General features: G+C 37.9%; 1 protein-coding gene and 1 pseudogene across 1 annotated transcript in view; one reads left to right on the forward strand and one right to left on the reverse strand.

Moving 5' to 3' along the window:
* The window catches only part of Chsy3 (chondroitin sulfate synthase 3), a 231,126-nt gene that overhangs the window by 65,010 nt on the left and 141,853 nt on the right, over positions 1-24,263 (forward strand). The window lies entirely within an intron of this gene.
* On the reverse strand, positions 1,798-23,300 carry LOC131896101 (elongation factor 1-alpha 1-like; annotated as a pseudogene).

Here is a 24,263-nt window from a genome sequence, read left to right on the forward strand (position 1 = left end):
ATCCTCGTCTCTTAATATAATCTACATATTCTTGATGATAGTGGGCCCCTCTTCCTCCTGCAAATATCCTAGTGTCTATTCCAGAAGCTCTTGTTAGAAAAATACAGATGGTGAACACAGCCCCCAATGTCATCTCTGCTGTGCATGGGTGTTTGCGTGTCTGTGTCTAGATGAATATTAAGAGATACCCAGCCCTCTCCCATCTGCTCACCCAGAGTGCTCTCAAAACCAGACTTGTAATAAGTGAACAGTGTGCAGAGAAGTGCTTCTCTGTTTGTCCAGAATGCCCTGCTCCCACACAGTGCCTCTTCCAGTACTTTCTGCTGCCTGCGTCTTGTTTCTATACCTTCTCTTAACTCACAACTGTTGCCAGCCTTCTCTGGGCTCTTCAGCGCTCTCTCTCTCTCTCTCTCTCTCTCTCTCTCTCTCTCTCTCTCTCTCTCTCTCTCTCTCTCCCTCTCTCTCTCTCTCTCTCTCTCTCGAACTTTAGCCCACTGATCAGGTCTTATGATGAGTCACTCTTATTAGTCCATCTCATGTTATGCCTCATGCCGTCTGTTGCTCTAACATCTTGGTTGTAGAGGTCATGTGATTCTCTGTGTCTCTGCTCTCTTTAATGGCTCCTTAATTGAGTGTAAGTTAATTTTTAGCTGTGGTGTTTTTGAAACCTTTATATCATACATCCTGTCTCTGCTGATTATGCCTTATTAGGAATGTAGTCCTAACAGCTATGATTTCTGAAACATATTAGTACATCACCTGGTTCTCAGAAATAACTCATTCCTCTTTTATTTATTACACTTTTTTAATAAAGTTAGAAAATCCAGAGCCTCATGAAGAGTCAAAGCTTAGCTACCTCTAACTGCATATTCAAATAAACGAACAACTTTTCCTTCTTTTTATGTCTCTGAATTATATTCCCACATAACTAGCTACTTTCTGCATGTAAAATTCTTATTCCTGTTCTAATGAATACAAAGTGTTTCTTTTTAAGTTACTGCTGAATTTTAAGGGTAATTTTAGATGCAATTTACTTCATTCATGATTTGAAAATGATTATATACATTTGTACTCCCTGATACATCCTATTGTTTGATTGCTGTTAGAAATTGTCAGTAGTCTCTGTTGTCCTTCTATAAAACCTCCTTTCCCTAGTTTTTTTATGCAGAGCCCTTATCAAGGGCCTCATTACCTCTCCTGGAAGAATGATGAGCTGGCTCTTCATGCTTATCCCCCTTGCCAAGTGAACACTTTCAGAGTTATCTTTTAAAAATATATCACTCCGGATAAGGTACTTTTATACTCATAATCATTCAGTGTCTTGAAAAATAAAGCACAATCTATTTCTGCTTACTTTCTCAAGAAAAATTACCCGACTCCCCCGTAAAACAAAAGTACTGTGCTATTCCCTAAACTGGCACTTTGTTTCACGACACGCTGATTTCTTATGCTTGTCCTTGGTCTGGAATGCTCTGATTTTGTCTATTTTGCAAAATCCTATCTGTCCTAGATTCTTTATAGATTGACCACTTTTCAATTTCCTGTATTCTTAAAATATCTTATTATCCTATATTACTTAATATGTAAAGTTCAGATTTCATCGAATGTATTTGAGGGCAAATCATAGTTCCCACTAAGTGTAGCAGCTTCTGGGAGCTCTCAATTTCTCTGGATGCCTTTGAGCAATTGAGCCCCATGATACTGAGTTACCTACACTCTGGCCCTCCTTGTGAATCACCTACAAGGAATGGAATGTACCACTCTGGGTGTGTAAATTATCACCACAGTACTGAGAAGTTAAATGGCTGTGATGTGGAATTGTCTTGGCACGGAGATGCTGTGAGTTTTCACACGAGTTTGACCTGTCAGAAGAACAGTTATTCTTTTAGCTGCTGACTTTTGAACTGGAAGAGCAAAACAGCAGAACCATTCAAATTGCATTTGGTGAAATAAAAGCATTATAACTGAGAAGCAGTGGCAAGACCCCGCCTCCCCCCACACCCACGCAATTCTTACATTTTTCCCAGGACTGTCAAATGCAGATGGATAGGTGGTACTTTTGCAAATCTGCCTTTACCAGAAGTGAGAGGTAGTTCAGAGAATGAAATTCAGGAGCAAAAAACTGTCCTCATGTTCCCTCCATTTGGTGTCAGGAAGAGCAGCAGCAGAAAGATTCACATCTTCTTTCTAGAAAGCAGGTGATCTTAGTGTACCCTGAGCTCTTTTCCTGTACCATGAATCTAAATCAGAAAATTAAACCAAGATGCACATTATCAGCACACAGAGCGGGGAAGTAATGGTACACGTGCTGAGAACTTAAACTGGATGAAAATTGTCCTGGGCTGTCTCTGTCCCAAAACTTAGCAACTATTTACCCAGTAGACATTTATCCAAAGTGGATTCTGTGGGGAAAATGATTTAGATTTATTGTGGAAGCTGTCCTCCAAAGACAGAAAAGAAAAAAAAAAACCACAAACAAACCCAAGAAGATATATTGGTAAATTATACAAAGATGTGTTGGTTACTTTAGTGGTTGTGGTGACAAAATTCCTGGCAAGAAGCAACTTGGAATTTGTTTTGAAAAGAATTTTGTTTCGACTGGGATAAGGTCTATCTAGACAGACGGCATGGTGGTAAAGACACCAACTGGCTGCTCACATTATGTCTGTACTCAGGAAACACAGAGGTGGATACTGCCTCAGCTAGCTCTCTGTTTTTGTTTTGTTTTGTTTTGTTTTTCTGCTTTATTCATTTTAAGACCCAAACTACAGGTAGATCCTTCTTCCTAACTTAAAACTATTGAAACACCCACATGTACCCACCCAGATGTACGTCTCATAGATAAGTCCAAATCCAGTCAGTTTGGTGATGCAGAGTAGCCATCATAAAAGATATTCCAAAGATGAATGATATTTTTAAATGCTAAATAACTACAATGTAATGACATATAAGCAATGTCATGTGAATGCTGTATTTGAGATCAGCTATCCTTCTGAATTTTAGCAGCTCAGAACCCAGCAGCCCTTTGTGCATATTGATGCATCTCCATTGAAGAAGGTGAATATATATTCATCTAATGTCACCCAAAGCTGATTTAGATCATCTATAATATAGTTTTTAAAATGTAGATAGGCAGTATAGGAGCATGTACACACACACACACACACACACACACACACACACACACACACACACAAATACACCCACAGAAGTGAAACATGCTTGTTAATTATAGAGACATATTTTAAAATGTTATAGTTAGTGATCAAAGTAATTAAAGAATTTACCAGGTGTATAAATTTCTGAGGTAGTTACTTCCTCTAAGCAAGTTTTGTTTTGTCTTGAAGAAATAAAAGATTTTACAATATAAAGTTTAACTATAACCATAAAAGTATTGGTAAAATGATCCAGACTACAGTTTTAAATAAAAATAAGTCTTTTAAATTAATGTGGAAATACCAAATAATTTACTTGACTTGGTTGGTCAATATGCCACTGTAGTCATAAGTAAAAGACTGAAATAGCATTCTTCAGCAGGAAAAAAAATATGATGGAGATATATTTCTGAATAGGGATTTTAATATGGCAAGATGGGAAGAATCCACCTAGAATTTCTTTCCATCAAATCTCAGGGATTTTGTTTTTGTTTTTATGTTGTTTGTTTTTTAGTTATGTGGTGTTTATTTTCATTCAAGCACAGCATTCTTCTAGAAAATTTACATGTTCATTTCTTACACAGAACTTTACTGTGCTATGAATTGATTGTTAAAGTAATTTATTCTTAGGTTTCCTTTTATTTCCAAGACTGGAATTCCAGTTACATCAATGGCTTTTAATGGTCTGTTTTGCACTGAAAAAATTGCTGTAGTTCCCTCCTGGTGACATATTTCATATATTGAACTATATTTGATCTAAAAATATTAGTAATATATTAAAATACTAAATAAAAGGATTCATTTTGGGGGAAACTGGTCTTGGTGTCATTATAATCAAGAATTTCAGAGGCTGAAGCAGGAAGATCACCAGTTTGATGCCAGCCTTAGCATTCTTTGGATGTTAAAAGCTGTCCAAATAGTATAGTGAGACTTTGTCTTCTAAAACAAAAAAAGGACTGCAAAGAATGTTTTGTTTTAGTAATAAATACATTATTTAATATGCATATATTGCTGATGAAAATAATTTTGAGTATTTTAATATTTTGATTCTTGTTTTCTTTAGCTACATACATAGAAGAACATTTTACGTATACACATGCACATATAGAATACTCTTATGACTAATATGTGATTCACAAACATTTGAGAGTCAGAAGTATTAAGAGAGGGCTCACTGCTTAATCTTACATGTGATTCCTGAGATAAAGCACTTTCTAGTGTATTCTGTTCACTTGTGTGTACATGTAGTAATGAAGGTGTTGATATTTTCTTTCTTTTGTATTCTTTAGGAGCTTTCTGCAGTAAGTACATATAATATCAATTTATGTAAATATGTTAAAGTGTTTTAGCTTATCTGGACAATGCTGAAGATGTGGAATATATCTGATAATTTATTTTAAGCTTGAAATTAGGGCTAGCTCAAGTACTACTGAAATTATTTATTTATGTGTTTACTAACCGACTAACTAACTAACTAACTAACTATATATATATATGGATTGTGGATACCTATTAGTGCTATATTATCATTAGAAAAATTATCAGTAGCAGTGTAAATAAACATTATTACATGAATGTATTTTGAGGCCACTTCTTGCTATTTTTCTTAGGGTAGTCTTGACTCATGCTATTTTTCTAACCCAATAAGATTCACACACTCATCTATCTAGGCTAGAATTAATTTAATAAGGGAAATTATATTGGAATATTAAACTCATGAATGAGCTTTTGAAAGTTAACATAAGATTTTCATAACTTCCTTATATATTATATGATACCATATAGTGTTTAAACTTTTCAATTCATAGTAAGTTGTGAAATTAAGGCGAGATTTTGACTTGCCTTTTACCATAAATAAAATAATAAAACTTTACTATTTTGTGAGAAGAATGGTATTGAGCATTTCACACACTCCCTACTCCATGCATGCTTAGGTTCCTCACTGTCAGCATCTCCTCCAAGAGAGTGTATTTTTACAATGAGTCCAAACAAACACATACTCATCTCCGGCCACCCAAAATCCATAGTTTACCTTAGTGTTCACTCTTAGTATTGTTATCCTGTGAATTTAGCCAAGTGTATAATGGCAAATTTTAGAATCTTCTGAAGCTTTTCATTACTTTAAAAACCCTCTATGTACTTGTCTTCCTCTCCTACTCCCCAGTCTGGAAACCTCTGATGAGCTTTACTGTTTTGAAGCTCTCTTTTTCTAGCCCATAGCTGTCTACAGCATGGACCTCATGGAATGATAGCGTACATATGGCCTTTTCATATTGACTTTTCTTTGTTTACTAATGTGCATTTCAGAGTTGCCCATGTGTTATGTCATTTCTTTTCTTAGATTGATAACATACTTTCATGCTTATTGAGACAGGGTCTCACATAACTCAGACTGGCCTTGGACTTTCTGTATAGGATGAGGATGATCTTGAACTCCAGTCTTCTTGCTTCTCTCTCTCCCAAGAACTGGGACAATAGGTGTGAAATACAATATGAGGCTCTAGAGCACTATACTTTTTAGCAGTTGATATGTCCCACTGCTAAGTCCCTGTTTACCCATTTGACCAATGATAGACATGGTTTCTAAGTTCAGATAATTATGCAAAGGGCTGCTTCAGTCACCAACTGTTTTATATGAATGAAAACTTTTAGCTATAACAGGTTGTGGAGAGCAGACAAAGCCCGAAGTGAGTGAAGTCCTGAGTGAATGTGTGTTGATATGAGCTGGCCATGTCAAAGACCAAAGAGCCTCAGACTCATGGAATAGTGACAAAGCCTTCCCCTATGGTGAGCTTGAGAGGCAAGACAAAGCCTTCCTTAGGGGTCCCAGTGTGAGTGTTGACAGTGTGTGCAGAATATGTCCACTTTAGTTTTCATTCTCCTCGATGTTTACAGCCTAAAGGCTGCTTCACTATAGACACTACTCCTATGAAGATTATCCAAACCTGCTTCCTCATCCAGTTGAACACCATAAGCCCTGCCTCCTTGTTTACCTGTATTTAATGACCCTGTCTTCATGTCCAGTTGTATATAATAACCCTGCTTTTCTGTTCAACTGTGTATAATAAACATGCTGAGCTGTGGTGTCTCAGAGTGTAGACCACCAGATCCTAGCTTTCTCTCTGTGTGTTAGTCTGTTCCCTTTTCTTCATTCTTCATTTGTCATCCCAGTCAGGTCTGTCCCTGGAGCCATTTTGGATACCACAAAAGGTAAATGTTAAAGAGTGTGATTGCTGGACCCTATGACAAGAATGTGTTCACCTTCTCAAGAAATCAGCAAGTTATCTCTCCTGTTTGTTTTGCCATTTTGCATCCCCACTATAAATTACAGGATGTTTTTCAGTGGTGTGCTGGATTCAAGCCTTTGGTCATACACAGTAGTGATATAACTTGATCATGTGGTAATACAGTCTTTACTCTTTTTAGGAACTCATTCTTCTGACTAATCTGTTTTTAATTTGCATTGTCTTGCTTCGTTAGTAGAGACTGCCAATACGTGTCAAAAGGCAAGTCATCTGTGACCAGATATTTGTGAGAAAGCCTTGAGTTTCTCACCATTGAATATAATGGTTGGTGTGTGTTTTCTTTTATCCTATTACCTTTATATCAGTTAATATAGAAGGTTTCATTGTGGGGTTTTCATATGTATGTATCAGACTTGGTTCTGATTTGCTTCCACACTGTCTTCTCCAGTTACCACTCTTCATTTCTGGTCCTGCTCCACCCTCCAAATTGTTCCCTTTCTGCTCTTCAGTCACTTACATTGCTACTCTTTCATATTCCCCTCCTGTCTTCCTAGCTGTCTTCCTCTCATAGCTCTGTCATCGTCCATGTCATTGGTATGAGAGAAAAATGTGATAGTGTTTCCCGAGTCTGATTTACCCTGCCTGTTGTTACGATATCTAGCTCCATTCATTTTCTGAAGATATTATAACTTCATGCTTCCTTACTTAGATTTATTATTTTTAATCATTTGTAATTAAATGTTACTTCCCACTTCCTTCTCTCTCTCTCTCTCTCTCTCTCTCTCTCTCTCTCTCTCTCTCTCTCTCTCTCTCTGTCTCTGTCTCCGTGTGTGTGTGTGTGTGTGTGTGTGTGTGTGTGTGTGTGTGTGTATGCACAGATATATAAATGCAACCTGCTGTGTTCATTTTTGTTGCTTGTGTGTATATGGTTTCAGGGATGACCACTTTGCATTGGACAAACAACAATCCCTGGGAGAGGCTAATTTTCCCTTTCCCAGCTCTCATTAGTTGCCTATAGTTCTAGGTCTAGGGGTGGGAGTCTGAAATTTTGTCCCTTCCATGTCATCATGTCTATTAATTGAGGGTTTCTAGTCTTGTTTAAGCAGCCATTTCTGGGAAATACTGGTTCACAGCCAATTTCCTAGAATTCTAGCTCTTACAATCTTTCTGCTCTAGCTACCCTTAGCTGTGAGTATAATTTAGAATGCACTAGGAGTTACGTTGGTCTAGCAAGGTGGTGGTATTCTTCTTTATGTCTAAAAGACATTTGATCTTATAGATTAACCATGTTGACTTTATACATTTATTTATTAATGGACATCTAGGCCAGTCTTCATCTTATTTATTGTGAGTAGTGTTTCAATAAGCAGGATATAACTTGAGCATACCATAATATGGTTTTCACATTTCTGAAAAGCCCTCTTACTATTTTTATATTGTCTGCAACAGTGTGCCTTCAAACCCTGTAAAGGTTTCTCTTTCCACATGATTGCTAGCACTTGCTCTTTTTTTCCTTCATGATAGTCATTTTGACTTGCATGTTATGGACTCCCAAGCAGTTTAACCTGCATTCCTTAATGGCTTAGGATGTTGAATACTTGTTGAAATATTTGTTCCAATGTATAATTCTTTCTTTGGGAACTGTTGGTTCAATCCATTACTAACTACATTTACAGATTAGATGGTGAAGTATTTGTTTTAAACATTCTACATTGAGTTAAGAAGTTTGCCTCTGATCATATCTATTTATCTATCTATCTATCTACCTATCTATCTATCATCTATCTATCTACCTATCTAACATCTATCTATCTATCTATCTATCTATCTATCTATCTATCTATCTATCATCTATGTATCTAATTCTTCTCTCATACAATACATCCCTACTGCAACTTCTTCTCCCTCCATTCCTCCCAGATTCTCCCATACTTCCCCTCTCCCCCAGATCCACTGCCCCCTTTCCATCTAAGAAAAGAGCAGGCCTCCCAGGGATATCAACTGAACATGATCCAGAAAGATACAATAAGACTAGGCATAAGCCCTCACATCATGGCTGGTTGAGGCAAGCCAGTAGGAGAAAAACGTCTCTCAAGAGTAGGTGAAAGAGTCCGAGACACCTCCACTCCCACTGTCAGGAGTCCCCACAAAATACCAAGCCAACAACCATAACATATATGCTGAGAAGCACAGACCCATGCAGGCTCCATGATTGCCACTTGGGTCTTTGTGAGACACCATGAGCCCTGCTTGATTCCATGGGCCATGTTCTCCTAGTGTCCTCAGTCCTTCTGGCTCTCATAATTCCTCATCAACCTCTTCTGAAGGGATCCCAAGCTCCCAGGTAGGGACTGTATGGAGACCTCTAACTTAGTCTCTCTCTCTCCACCTAATGTTTGACTGTGGGTCTCTGCATCTGTTCCCATCAGCTGCCGGAGTAAGCTTCTCCGATGAAGACTGAGCTAGGTAATGGTCTATGAGTATAGCAGAACATCAGTAGGAATAATTCTATTTATTTATTTATTTATTTATTTATTTATTTATTTATTTATTTATTTATATTATTTTTTTTGCCAGTCATGTTTGGTTCTACCCTAGGTCTCTGGGCTATCCTGCCTCTGGTTCCTAGTAATCCAGGTGGTGTCAGGGTAGTCTCCCTTTCATAGCATGAGCCTCAAATTAGACTACTTATTGGTTGACCACTCCCACGATTTCTGAGTCACTAGTACCCTAGAACATCTTGCAGGGTAGACAGACTGTAGGTCGAAGATTTTGTGGCTGGGTTGATGTCCCAGTCTCACCACTGTTTTGCCTGGTTACAGAAGATGGCCTGGTTTAGGCTCCTTTTCCTTCATTACTAGAGGTCTTGTCTAGGGTCATCCTTACAGATTCCAGGGAGTTTCCACTGCACTAGGTTTCCATGTTGCTCCTCAAATGCTCTCCAATTCCACTCATCTCTCTCTGTACTCTCTCCCTCTATCCCCTGGCACTGATCCCTTCTATTCCCATTCTCACCTTCTCCCAGTCCACCCAAAAAATCTATTTCTGTTTCCCAGGGTGATCCATGTATCCACTACTAGAGCTTTCCTTGTTACTGCACCTCTCTGGGGCCTCTGTTCTTCTTTAATTGAGAGCTCTTTATCATAAATGAATGTTGGAGTTTTTGTCAGTTGTTTCTTCTCCAGCTATTAATATGGTTCTATAGTTTTGTTTGTTATCTGGTTGTCTTAGATTATAGTAATGGATTCTTGAATCCTCCTTATATATCTAGGATAAATCTTACTTGGTTGTGGTGTATAAACCTTTTAGCACATTGTTAGTCTCTATTTGCTAGTATTTTGTCAAACACATTAGTATCTATGTTCAAGAAAGGTAATGATCTGTAGTTGGCTTATGTTTTTTTTTAATAGGATTTAAATGCCAAATATATTCTTCCTTTCACTGATGGGTTTAACACTTACTGTTAGTTTCTTTATTATTTATGAGGTATTCAGGAGCAGGAGATAGAAATTCACTCTTCAAAAATACCCCTCCCCCATGTCCCACTATACTTGACGATTTTTTCTGATGTGAAAACAACCCACCAATTAAGTGTTCTAAAACTGTTGTCTTAGTTTCCTTTATAATCACAAAGTGTTTAAAAGTACAGGAGAAGCAAGAAATGCGTCTTTGTTTCCCTTGTGTTCAGTGCATGCTTGGACAAAGTCCTGAAATCATTTTATCCCTTTGGTGAAAATGGAATAATGTCTTAAAAGCAATTATATATAATTTGATCAAAATTTTCATCTTGGGCTGTTTTCTTTTGGACAGTTCTGAGCTATATTTAAATTCAAAGGTCATGAATAACTACTATATTCAATACATTCAGTTCCTTTCATTCTGTCTTAGCAATGTATGTTAGCACATCATCAAATTTGGATGAATGGAAGAGAATGAAACATTCCATTCCATTTGTGATGTCCACATCAATTTAAATACAGACTCAAATTAGTGTCCACAGCCAGACCTAGAAACACCAATACAGTTAGAGTTGATCAGAGCACACATACTTTTAATTTTCTATTTAAAGTATGATTACATCATTTCCCCTCCTCTTTCTTATTAAACCCATGTCCTCCACATCCCTGCTTCCTCCCAAATCCATTGGGCTCCTTCTCTTTTAACCATTGATTTTACATATACATGTAAAATAATAAAAAAAACATATAAATACAACCTACTGAGTCCATTCATTACTACCTGCATGTATATGGTTCTAGGGTACTGGACAGCCAGTCAGATGGCTCCTTTTCCCTATCTCAGGAGTTGTTAATTGCTGTGTAGCTCTTTAAGGATGAGTCCCTGTGAGTTTTCTCTATCTCTGGTGGAATGTTGACTCCTGTTAGAATTGTTCAAGTCTTGTTTAGGCAGCCATGTTGTTGAGATCATTCATGTAGCTTCCCATCACAGTAGAATTCCTGGTCCTCTGGTTTCACCCCTACTTCCATGATATTCTGTGAGCATTAGGTGTAGGGGTTGTGTTGTAGATTTATCTATTGGAGCTGAGCATCCCATAATCAATTGATCTCTGCATTTCACAAGTTTTGGCTTTATTTAATAGTCTCAATCTGCTGCAAAAAGAAGTTTCTTTGATGAAGGCTGAGATATTATGCTTATCTGTGGGTAGAAGAATAAGTACTAGGAATGCAGTTAGGGATTATACCAGTTTAGAAAAGTAGTGAACATTGTGTGGATTTATACATGTTGCTTCTGGTTAGGCAAAGGTAATAGGTATACAATTATTTCATTAAATAGATATCATTTTTAAAGCTTCCAATGTTCTTGGAAATTATATTATTAGTTATTATTAGTTATTATTGGCATACCTTCACCAGAGTAGTTTCCTCAAGATCTAGGCTAGGGGGATAAAAATGCATATATTCTTATAATTTACATTTAAAAACTTAATCCACTAACATAACTCCATGTACAGTTTAAGAGAAACAATGAGGGTTATTTGGAATTTTGCCAGTTTTCTTTATGAAACCGATATGTAAATTACTGTTAATATTTACACCCAGGTTGTTCTAAGCCCATATTCTGCATTATTGTCGACTCATGACTTTTGCCACAGGTGAAATTTTGTTCCCTGTATATGAAGGTGGTGCTTGGTTGGCTTCCTTCTGTGTCCATATGCTGTTGCTTAGAAGAATCATAAGATTCCACTATTTATGCCTAGGAGTTCAGCATAAATACTAGGAGGCTCACAGTGGTAAGAAGTAAACTTGTTTTAATGGGTCTCAAAATTCCATGACAGATTTGAGATGTTTTCCATTTAAAATGTTGATTTAAAAAATAAATAACTTAAAACTCATATACACACACACACACCAAAGAAATACACAAATAAATAATAAATGGTCCACAAAACGTTATTTCCTTCTCAAGGTTTTATAGCATATTGCTATCATTAAACAATCTTTTACTAGTAAACCTAAGTAGCCAATGTAGGCAAATGGCTTTAATACCTTCTTCCACCATGGAGTAAGACAGGTGGCAGGTGTTGGGGTAATACTTATTAGCCTTCTGCACTTTCTGGGCAGACTTGAGGATCTTTGTAACTCCAGCAGCCTTCTTGTCCACAGCCTTGATGACACCCATAGCAACTGTCTTCCTTACGTCACATGCAGTCAAAACGACCCCATGGAGGATAGTCAGAGAAGCTATAGACACACATGGGCTTGCCTGGGACCATATCAACAATGGAGCACCACCAGATTTTAGGACTTAGAGTCATCTTTCTAGCTTCTTACCAGAATGGCAATCAGTTTGGTGTGTGTGTGTGTGTGTGTGTGTGTGTGTGTGTGTGTGTGTGTGTGTGTTTTGTTTTGTTTTGTTCCAGGACAGGGCCTTGCTATGTAGCTCTGGCTGTCCTGGAACTAACTATGTAGACCAGGCTGACCTCAAACTCACAGAGATCCACTTGCCTTTACCTACCTGGTGCTGTGATTAAAGGTGTATGTCACTGTACTCAGCAATCAATTTTTTTTCCCCAAAGCTCAACAAACTTGAAAGCTAGGTGAGATGTGTGATAATCCAGTTTAGGACCATATTCTTCACCAGTTTTGCCTGGGTGTTTCCGGATAATCATCTGTGCGGTGATACCATTGGCGGGTCATTTTTGCTGTTCCCAGCAATGTCACCACATCTAACATCTTCAACAGTCATGTTCTTTATGTTGAAGCCTAGGTTGTCCTGTGTAGCATGAATTGTTAGACAGTCTTATTAATAAAAACAAACCTGGAGCCAGGTATTGGGGTGAACGCTGAAAGATCAGAGAGACAGAACCAGCCACAGCTAACCTCACCTGGCCAATTCCTCAGCTGATCTCGTTTTCCCAAACAGGAAGCCTTTGTGTCTTCATTTGAATGGATCTCAGCTGAACTGCTGCTAAAAGCTTAAAAGCTTAACCATGCTAGTTTCCGGTCCTCATGCCTTATATACCTTTCTGCTTCCTGCCATCACTTCCTGAGATTAAAGGTGTGAGTCACCATGACTGGCTGTTTCCAATGTGGCTTTGAACTCACAGAGATCCGGATAGATCTCAGCCTTCGGAATGCTAGGATTAAAGGTGTTTGTAACACCATTTTTCTGGCCTCTTTATCTAGTGGCTGTTCTGTTCTCTGACCCCAGATAAGTTTATTAGGGTGCACAATATTTTGGGGAACACAATATCACCACAGTCCTGGAAAGAGCTTCACTCGGAACTTCATGGTGCATTTCAGCAGGTTTTATCTCAGTTGGGACAGTGGCATGGGCAAATGTAACCACCATGCCTGGTTTGAAAACACGTCTCCACTCAGCCCACAGAGACAGTGTAGGTACCATCCATATAGACACCCTAGGGGGGCGGTTGCAAAGGTTTGTCAGTTGGATGAATTGGTGGCAGGATACAGTTTAAAGCTTCCAGCAGTATGGTCCCACTAGCATGTCCGTCTCTACAGGTGACTTTCCATCCCTTGAACCAAGACATATTGACACTTGTCTCCAGCATGTTGTCAAGGTTCCAAACAGAAATGGGCACTGTGTCAGGTTTGTAGCCAGTCTTCTTGATGTAAGTGCTGACTTCCATAACCATTTCCCCTCTTTTCTGCCTGTAGGGTAGCTTGGTTGAACCTGTTTTTTTTTTTTTTTTTTTGTTTTGTTTTGTTTTGTTTGTTTTACCTTGACTCCGACCATTAGCTGTTTCACAGTCAACATGTAAGCTAGAATATGGCATGCTCACAGGTCTGCCCATTCTTGGAAATACTACCTTCAAATTCACCAGCACCAGCAAAAACATTTAGGCCATCACAGTCAAACTGAAATGTGCCTGTAATGATGTTTTCCATAAAAATCTCTGGTACTCACACAATATTTGGTAGTCTCAGATTTCCACGGGGAGATGTAATAGTGATACCATACATACTCATGCTCAACTTTAAGTTGGTCCAAGACACAGGCATACTTGAAGGAACCTTTTCCCATTTTAGCAACCTCCTTTTCAAACTTTTGATGGGATGGGCTGTTTGCCAATTCCACCACAATTGTAGATCAGATGGCCAGTTATGGTGCACTTGCCCAGATCTACAAGTCCAATGATGACAATATTGATGTCTTTTCCTTTCCCATTTTGCTGCAGAGTTAGTAATGGTTTTTATAACTCCTGTGTTCTGATGGCAAACCCATTGTCAAAAAGCAGTAGACTTCACTGGAAAAACATCTATAGAGCCAAGGATCAGCAAGAGAAGAGAATGTGTGTGTGCTACTGATCCTGCCATGATCTTACAGGGAAATTTAACATGCCCAGGATGTACAGTGGGGGAGCAGGAGCAGATTACTGAAGCTTAGTGTGGGATTAGTGGTTGGCTATGTAGATGCCTTGTTTGAAAATGTCAGCAGCTCAGCATTTGCAGAACTTATAACTCATAGGATGTTACAGTTCCCTCTGTTGGTGAGAAGAACCCTGAGAAGCTGAGCCTGGGTGGTCCCTCCTCCCAGAATACTAAGAAGTCCCTATCAGCTAGCCTTCTCTATGACAAGCAGAGTACTACCAGTTAACCTTGGAGAGACTTGTGCCTCATATTACAAAAAAAAGTGGCCATTCAGAGAAAATTAAACTATAATGAGACAGGAAATCTAAGTAAATGTAAATGTTTTTCAATAGTTGGAATATGGTATATTCGTTGCCTTTGTCAAATCACAGTCACATTTCTATACAGTTGCTGCTACGCTCCCAAATGGCTCTGACAATGTTTTCATTTCTTTGTTTGTTTGAATGACTGCTTCTGTTTGCCTTTTAGAAACCTTTATGGCCAGTGCCCAACCTTGGGGTTGCTTTGCTTTGAACCTGGATGCTGTCAGGACTTCTCAGATGATATCCCTACTAAAAATGTTCAGTCTGTGCTGTACTTCAACAGCTGACTATCAGATGTGTCAATTGTTATAAGTGTGTGCGTGTGTGTGTGTGTGTGTGTGTGTGTGTGTGTGTATGTGTTGCTTAAATGTTGTGTGCATGGTTGTTGCTAATTAGATTGTGAAGACTATGTGGGATATCAATGGCAGCATACGTTTAAAGTTCTTTTCTAGACAATTTGAACATTGGAGTCTAATTTTATCTGAATTTTCATTAATGAGCAAAATCAATGTGCAAAACTTAAGGTTGGTCTTTGGTACTTCTGAAGGACACAAAGCCTGTTTGTGTCCCTATATTTTTGGAGAGTAATCACCTCTGCAGATAGCATTAATCAATTTTAAATCTTATCATTTGGAATTGACCAAGACATTCCATTTTAGATATTAAGGTATTTTAAAAGTATCTTCATGGGTAAAACCATATTTATTTTCCTAAACTTACCTATTTGAAATCTCTATCTGGAATACTGAAAAACACCCATAAATTGGATACCTTTCAGAATTTATGTGACTTTTAAACTGGCTTTGATTATTATCCCCACGGTTTGTAAAGTGTATTCAAATTATAATTCCCAAGCAGCTAAAGTGCTGAGAAGTTCTCTCTCCTGTGCTATGGGATCCTCCATACCACACTCACACTGAAGACAATGATTTCCTTAACCACACAACATGAAGCCACCTAGTGAGTGGCAAATCTTCTACCAAATATGCTTATTTTTATAATATTTGAGACCTTTACATATCTGAATTTCAGTGATATAGTTTTATTTACTTTGAAATGTATAAATCTTTTGCAGTAGAAATGTATATTGGAACATTTTCATTAATAATGAGTAAATCATTTTAAAAGCAAATCTATGGAATATTGTTACTTGACTATTTATATTATTTTTGTTCATTAATAATATCTGTTTGAATAAAGAGACAAAATAAGGCAAAAACAGAAGGTTTGGTTAGCATAGGAATGAGAAACGAGAGCTCTGGATCTACATCCCTCTGATACTCAAGGGAAGCAAGGGGCCTTAGAATGCCTGCATTATAGAGATCAAGTTGAGCATTCATTAGACCAAAATGTTCTATTATACCTGGAATCCCAGATTTCTGTGTTCAATGAGTGCATCTGTTTAAGGCATCTGAGATACGGGTGAAGAGGGAGGTGCTGATGAAGAGAGGATGACCCCCACAGAGGGCATGGTGCAGGTGATGCTCCTGAGGATCCAAGTATGGATCTGTGTCTTTCAGGAGTCTGCTTTTATCATCCAGCCATGAGGTGAGGCCCAGGATCAAGATAGTAGTCTTGGGGGTTTAAAGAAACTCTAAAAGCTAGACACACAAAGGCTTTGCTTGATACTGGTTAGATGTGGTGCTTTGGGAATCTAAGAACATTTGGCACTTTGTCTGTTCATGTGTTTATATCCATGCTGTGCAGGTGTGGAGCGTGGGGAGTGCTCAGTGAGTGTGTAGCATGCTGCCTGTTTCCAGACATATTGGAGATCACCAGCTGCATGATGATTATCCCCCTGCTGTTTTCCCATCTCTAAACTTAGGTCCCCTAACAAGCTAGTCTCTCTACTGCCCCAGGCTTTCTCCAGTCATCAATGTTCCTACTGCCTTTCTTGTAGCTCTTTAATAGTTTGTGCCTCTTGAAGCAGGAATTGTTTTATTCCAATGGTGGTAGCAACTAATGAAAGACAAGTAACTTGCCTGAGAAATTTTTTACTCTGTTTTCTCTAATAAGAAACTTTGACAGGCTTTAACAACCTTTTTTGTTTGTTCGTTTGTATAAAATCTTACCTCATATTTCCCTCTATGAACACAGTTTATATTTGCTTGGTTTTTTTGTTGTTTCTTTTAGACAAGTTGAACATCAACAGGCTGAGATAAAATGTTTCAGATAGTCTAGGAGCTTTCTTTTGTTGTAGAACATAGGGCTTTGTACAACATTTCATTAAAACATATTTAAATGAAGTATGATGGGCTAGGAAGGTGGCTCAGTCGAGAAAGCACTTACCACACAATCATGAAGCCCTGCATAGGAGTACATGCCTGTAATCTCAGCAGAGATGGGAGAGTCCTTGAAAGCTCTAGGTCTAGCTAAGGTGGGATATGTAGGCCTGAAAAAAAGACTATAGTCTCAAATATGGTGGAAGATGAAAGCAAACACTTAATTCTCTCCATATGAGATCCATGGCACACATGTCCACATACACATATCAATACAAATACAACACAACATATACATATAAAGAGAAAGGTCTTTAAAGAAAGTGCCTTGAAGATGTGCAGCCATACTGTCAATTGGGTTTAGCACCAGAACTACAGGAAATCACAACAGTGCTGTTTCTGTTTGGTTTAGGAGATCTCTGGGATAGAAGAACTTCAAGTCAAATTCTCTTGAAATCCCTTGACCACAGAGGCTTTTCTTGGGAACAAGAGGCTGAAGGACACATGCTTCCTTTGTAGTAGGTGCTGTTTCCTGCTGGGTGGCTCCCAAATTTGGTAGTCTTAAGAGGGCATTGCTGTCCTGTCATTGAGGTATACCTTTAAGTCTTTTGATCTTCCAACTGACAATATGCCAGCCCAACTATTTTATTTTTCACCCAAAGGGAGATTATGATTGCATAACCTTATGTGTCCAAACAAAATTGTATTCATATAGGGGAAGTATAGTATGCTCTTATTTACCAAAGAAATGTCTGCCTTTCTTATTTATATCTTGCTTTTTATTAACAAGAAATCTTGACTGTTATGATTTAACTTAAAAACACCCATGCATTTCTAACCATTTAATAGACTTAACAGTAACTGTGAAAAAGTTTTCCTCCAGCACTGTGCTCCTCAGTCTCCCTAAGCTTAACATTTTGTCATTCTGAAGAATTTTGTCAGGATTATGGGTCAAACATATTTCTTGGACTTCTCTTCATGAAATGGTGTAACACCACAACTGTCCAGCTTTCTGGATATCATGGTCCCATCACCTCTGTGTGTTCTTTTCTCTTTAGATCATAGCGTTTTCCAGTGAATCTTGTGTCCTGTCTGTATCTATATCCCCATCACATACAGGAGTTTTTTTAATGTACTGTAGTCACATTTGAATTAGTATTTTGCACTTGTTGGAAACGGTCCTAATAATTACTATTATAACGGAAATACTATCAAACATTAGCATATAGTCCAAAACAGCCCATTTTTGCTTCTTCTCATGCATTCTTTATCTTTATAACTGACAGCACCAACTGTCTGTTCCATTAGCCCAGATACCTAAACAATTATCCTCTGCCTCCTCTTACTCTTTCTTCCTCATGGCTCATCTGATTGATCCGATCTCTTTACTATTTTGATCCTATCACCTCTCTGCCTCTCTCTCCACTTGTCACCCCTCATATTTCGTTCAAGATTTTATTCCCTCCTCTTTAGATCATTGCATTTTCTAATTAATCTTGTGTCTTATATCCCAGATCCTTATACGCATTTACAATATGTAACAAGTGATTTGATATCTTTGATAAAGTGTTTATTGGATACTCCATGTAAAACATCATAAAATTATTTTCTATAGGTTTTTTTAAAAAATAAATATTGTGCCATCTGTTTGCACAATGCCTAGAGTATTTGCAGTCCTGTTGTCACTAGCCCTACAAGAAATCTTGTTACTCTTCCCAAAGCTCTATGGGTTAGCAGTTAAACCATTTGAGTAGGAAAAACAGACATTTTAGATATGTACTAAAAAAACAAAACAAAACATAAGGGGTCAGGGATTGTGATTCTTTCCACTTAAAGTAATGGACAGTAAATTTAAATTAGCATTCTGCCAAAGAGCATTAGAACATTCTGTTTCTGTGAATTGTTAACATTAGCAGTATGTTGTGTATACTTTCTCTACATTGGTATTTTACAGAAATTCTTATTAAAACACAAAGTTGGCATACCTACTTCTCTGAATATTATTATTAGTGTCTTGTTCATGTACCTCCTTCTGATTAAAGTCCCAACTCTTCTTTGCTTGGAGAAAGCTTTCAGTATCCCATGTGATGTTTCATGCTGGTTCTCTGGCCTTCTCTATTCAGTATCATGTGTATCTGAACCAACCAAGATGCATATTTAAAATTTAATGACCTGAGGAGATGGCTCCTTGTATAAAATTATTGACATGTAAACATGAGAACCCAAGTTACAGTCCCCAAAATAGACATAGAATATGAATAAATAGCAACAGAATCTATAATCTAGCACTCCTACAGGGAGATGGTAGGCAGGCACAGGAGAATCCCTGGAAGTTTATGGGCCAGCTAGCCTGGCACACACAGAAGAAAAATAACAAAAGAGCTCTTGTCTTAAACAAGGTTTAAGATACCTGATATGGACCTCTGGGTTCCACACATACATGTTGTGGCATGTGTATACTCCCCACCACACACACACACACACACACCTCACACACAAATAATAAAATAGAATCCGAGATTCTTATTGGGGTGGGCAGAGTTTTGGATTCTGGACCTTCATTTGCCTAAGCTCTTAAGCATGAAATCACATTAGCAGTGGCTTACCTATTTGATGAGGTGCTTCTGTTATTGTTGGGAATCCTGTTTCCATTTCACTGTCTGCTACTCTGTCTGGTAAGATATACTCTAAATCTTGATCATATTTTTATTTTTATACCTTTATCTACTCCTCTTTATCTTACAGTGTTTCTAGTCATGTGCATAGTTTTCTTTTCATGTCTGCTGTAGATACTCAAGAGACAGAGCCATATTTACACAGTCTTAACTCTTCAGTATTTGGTTGTCATAATTACTTTTCTATGGCTATGAAGATGCATCATGGTCAAGGCAAATTATAAGACTTTCTTAAAGTTTCAGAGGATGAGTCCATGGCTATCATGGTGGGGAGCATGGCTGCAAGTTGGAGGCAGAAAGCAAGAGACTGAGCCTGGTGAGAGCTTTTGAAACCTCAAAGCCCAGCCCTAGTGACATACTTCCTCCTACAAGTTTATACCTCCTAATCCTTCCTAAAACAATTCCACCAATAAGGATCAAGAATTCAAATATATTAGCCTATGGGGGTCATTCTCATCCAAATCCCCACATCAGTAGAGAACATGTCAGTGTGTTTGTCTGGCAAATGAATAGTGGTATGTATTTCAGCCATGTTTATGTATTGTTACCTCACTGACATCTCTGTAGCACCCATTTTTAAAATGTATTAGTTATATATTTAGGATGAAATGTTGAGTAATAAGAATCTCATTCTGATTCACCAGTAAGCAGATAATAGCACAGTCTTTGCTAAGATGGGGGGTCATGCCTAATGCAGGTTTTTATGGCTACACCTGTACTTGCTTTCTGTCTTTCTACCACCATAGTTAATGCACCCTGAATCCCCAACCAGCAATGCTGGAGAGCTTTTAAAACTACTGATATTTTCATTTATACTTGAATCACTGTTTTAAGTGCATCAGTGCAATTTGATCTTTCCTCTGTAAATGTGGGGAGAAAACAGACAGGCACATGAATTGCTTTTCCTGCCAGTTTCCATGGCAATGGAGCTTTCTATTTGTTTAGCCAGGATGGAACACTAGCAGAGTCTGGTTTGTTTCCTTAGCACATGAAAGCAAATGCACACACACACACATGTATATACACATGCAAGCACACGCACATGTGTACACACATAAGGCCTTACTTTCTCAAATTTTCCCACATCTTGACTCAACCTTAGTGTTTCTTTCTGCTCCAGTTAATTTGCCCTACCTCTTATCTTTCCTTCATCAGAAACAAACACTCTGTAAACTCGTATGTTTGAGAAATCCTCACAGAATGCGAAAAGAACAAATGTGTTATGATTTCAAGATGCAATGCCGCCTTCAGGATGCTCCAGACTTTTCTAATAGCTGGGATTTCAATAAGTTTAGAAGTAAGTCAGTCTTCGTTTCTATTTTTACCGGTTGTCTTGCCTAGTTATGTAAGTGTGTGGCATCCACGGAAGAGGACAAGATCTCAGCACCTTCCTTTTATTTCAGCACCGATCCACACACAAGAGTGATGGGCTGTCAGCATGGTTTGTTATTTGGATAAACAAATTGGATCATTTACTGAGAAAACGGATTAAATCTGTCACCTGAAAAGAGGAGTTTTCTTTTCAAAATATTCCTCAATGAGAGCTGGATGGATTTGGTTCTGTGATTTACAGTATGATATAGGCAACAATTCTGTGCTCATGAGTCACAAATACCTATTTCTACCTATACCAGCTTATTATTCTCAGCAATCTTGAGTTTTCCATGACTATTCTCTGACTTCCTTTTTAAGATTTCATTTTATTATTTTTAAGTGGTGTGTGTGTGTGTGTGTGTGTGTGTGTGTGTGTGTGTGTGTGTTGCAGTTATGTATGTGTGAGTGACAGTGCCTGCAGAAGTTGCCCATGGAGATCAGAGGTGTCAGATCACCCTGCACTGGAGTTCCCGAGTCATGAACCTCCCAGCACAGTGCAGGGAACTGAACTCCAGTTTATGTTCATGACACATGAGTCATCTTCCTTGCCCGTGTTCTTTACCTATTCATGTTTGTGAGCCGCATCATTCTATAGCATGTCTACATAGTTAATGCATATTACCTTAAAATATTATGATGAGAATTTCTCTTGGATTCTATGTCCAAACCTTTGTTTTGTTCATTGATATTAACGTCAACCCTATAGATGTGCCCCAGATGGCAAATGACCAGTGATGCATCTGCTTATATTTGATCCAGCATATTGAAAATGTGAAAAAAGTCTCTGAAAGCAAAACCAGTTCTACTCTTTTTCTCTCTGCTAATAACATCTGACCTCTTCCTTCTCCTCCTCTTCTCCCTCCTCCTCCTCCTCCTCTTCCTCCTTCTTTTTACTCTGTTCAGTTAACTCTCATTTATCAGTTGCTTTGAAAAGTACATTTTACTAGAGAGTAAAGTGACAAACTTAATGAGTGACATCCTCAGTGTAGCATTTGATCCTTCCACCTTCAGGGCCATTTGTTCAAAGAAGCGTTCCACGGAGTCACATTATTTAAACATTGTTTCCTTAGCTTCCTTGTCTCCCAGCATCTGTTTAAAATGAGTGATAAATGCATTACATTGAGTTAAAGAATGAGTATTACTTTTATTTTTGCTTTTGTGTCTTTCATTTTATAGAAGGATTCTGTGAACTTCCAGTGAAATATGGAATTTTATTACTTGACATCCAATATATGAAACTGTGTTTCATATTTGGTAAAGGAGAGTTCTGAATTAAAATGGTGATGAACTTGAGAATGTCTCCTTGACTGTCATTGCACAGTTCTAGAGAAGAACTCACAAAATTACTTAAAAACATCCTTTGAAGTGTCCAGCTCAGGAGGGTTTTTGATGTTATACTCTTCCTTTAGTAACGGGAGACTCTCTACTGAAGAACATTTACATTTTGATTTTTAATTTTTGTTTTCTACACTTCTTATAGAAAACAGAACAAGTTTCAGGTACTATACGTGTTTATAAACTGAATTATAAGGAGTCTAATAAGTAGAAAGAATTTGTGTGTGTGTGTGTGTGTGTGTGTGTGTGTGTTTGCAAAATACACAAGGCAGCAGAAATCATGTGTATAATACAATTGTCAATCATGTTGTAATTGTCTTTTTTTCCCCAGAGATTTACTTCCCCATTAAAATACTGTGAAGGTGAATATAACACAATAGTACCATAAAAATAGGATGAGAAATAACTTTTGAATGAACAAGGAATGTTTATGATAGTTTCGTTACTAATTAAAAGCAGCATGATTACTATTTAGAGAAGAGGAGACCAGCCGCTATTGAGTGTGAACTAATCATTGTGCCTTATGCTTCAGACTTACACACTGTCAGTAAAATGTGTGTAGACAGTGAGCTGAGGAAGCTGAGGTCTCAAGTCATCATCACAATGTGTCTTTAGAGAGTCAGAGAGCAGCAATACAGAAATCAACACTTGAGCTTGCCTTGTGACACTCCACATCTCCCCAACTTCTTCAGCCAGTATGGTAGTAAAGTGCACAAGGACACAATGTGAGTCAGGGTAGAGATGAGTCTCTGCAGGAGGAACTATGTTTTCCCTCCTCAGCATTGGAACAGCAAATCCTATTATGTTTTGAAAATAGCTCTTTAGAGGAAATACTCTTTTGTGGGGGGTATGAGCAACTGTCTTACATTTTCCTAGTATAGTGGCATCTCAGTTTTTGAACATTGTATTCACTCCTGTGTGCCATTAAGGGTAAGGATTATAGGTGGATAGTAGAGATCTTGGCTAACCAACAGGAGATGGCCACAGACACACATATGCACACAGATGTAGTAATCAGTGTCCACTTGAGTGCTATTTATACCTCCTGTTTAACCATCCATGATGTCCCCACCCTTCTCTGACATGGTCAAATCAATTCAAATACTAGTCTTCTGTTGGCCTCTCTTTACCAGCCCCATGATTGTGCAAGTGTGTGACCCCTCCTTAAAGAACCCACAGAAATCTAAATTATTTCCACATTAGAAATAAACTGTCTTCAAGATTTTCTCCAGATTTACAATTCTAATTTAAGTGAACATGATGGTATTTTATAAAGTAATAATTTAGCAAAAGCAATTCAATACCAAAGCCTACTGGAACAGTTTTTATTGCACTGAGCCTTTACTTAATAAAACTCAGAAAAGGGATTTTTTTTTTTTGCTTTAAACATAGAGTAATTTGTTTGAAAGTGCTTTATTTGAAGGAAAAAAAATACTGTACAGATCATGAACCAGTGTTTCATGGCGTGGAACAGTGAGGCTTCACAGTGGCATCCTATCCCATTTTACCCCTTTAAAGGACCCAATAGAAGATAGTCTTAATTCAATGGTGCTCATAAAATGCTTCTTATTGACATTTGTGAATATTAATTTTCTTTTACATGCATGGAAAACTGATACAAAGTCAGAAATTCTTTGTAACAGTGGATAGTATGAACACAAAATTAAGCAAAATATCAAAGCACCATTCAGAAAGTCGCTGAGATATGAGATAAGCAACTTTGAGTGTTCCCAAGTGTTGTTTTCAGAATTACTATGACACAGAAGCTAGTAACAAAACAGTCCAACAGGTAAATACTATTAGAAAGCACAGACCTCGCCTTTCTCACCTTGAATCTGATCTTGCCTTAGACCTCTGTAGGAATTAACTGCACCAACGACTCAGACACAAAAAGTACTTAGTTGGGTAAAGAATATTTTTATCTCATTTCAGTCTGTGAAAAACACCATGAACAAGAGAAGATAGGTTTTATTTCAATTCCAACTTTACACATAAGTCATCTGAGTTGGACAACGCTGCAGAGGACCAAACTAGACTGGCAGTGCTGGCCTGAGCTCGGTGTCTAACTGCTCAAAGGTTCAGCAAACATTTGATCAATCATT

This window comes from Peromyscus eremicus, chromosome 19, assembly GCF_949786415.1.
Source record: "Peromyscus eremicus chromosome 19, PerEre_H2_v1, whole genome shotgun sequence".
Taxonomy (NCBI): Eukaryota; Metazoa; Chordata; class Mammalia; order Rodentia; family Cricetidae; genus Peromyscus; species Peromyscus eremicus.